This window comes from Penaeus monodon, chromosome 20, assembly GCF_015228065.2.
Source record: "Penaeus monodon isolate SGIC_2016 chromosome 20, NSTDA_Pmon_1, whole genome shotgun sequence".
Lineage (NCBI taxonomy): Eukaryota > Metazoa > Arthropoda > Malacostraca > Decapoda > Penaeidae > Penaeus > Penaeus monodon.
Window position 1 is genome coordinate 1914692 of NC_051405.1, and position 303 is coordinate 1914994.

The window sequence follows — 303 nt, forward strand, 5'->3', positions numbered from 1 at the left end:
TGAACCAGCGACACTCGAACGCTCGAACTCGTGAACCAGCGACACTCGAACGCTCGAACTCAGTGAACCAGCGACACTCGAACGCTCGAACTCAATGAACCAGCGACACTCGAACGCTCGAAATCAGTGAACCAGCGACACTCGAACGCTCGAAATCAGTGAACCAGCGACACTTGAACGCTCGAAATCAGTGAACCAGCGACACTCGAACGCTCGAACTCAGTGAACCAGCGACACTCGAACGCTCAAACTCAATGAAACAGCGACACTCGAACGCTCGAACTCAGTGAACCAGCGACATTC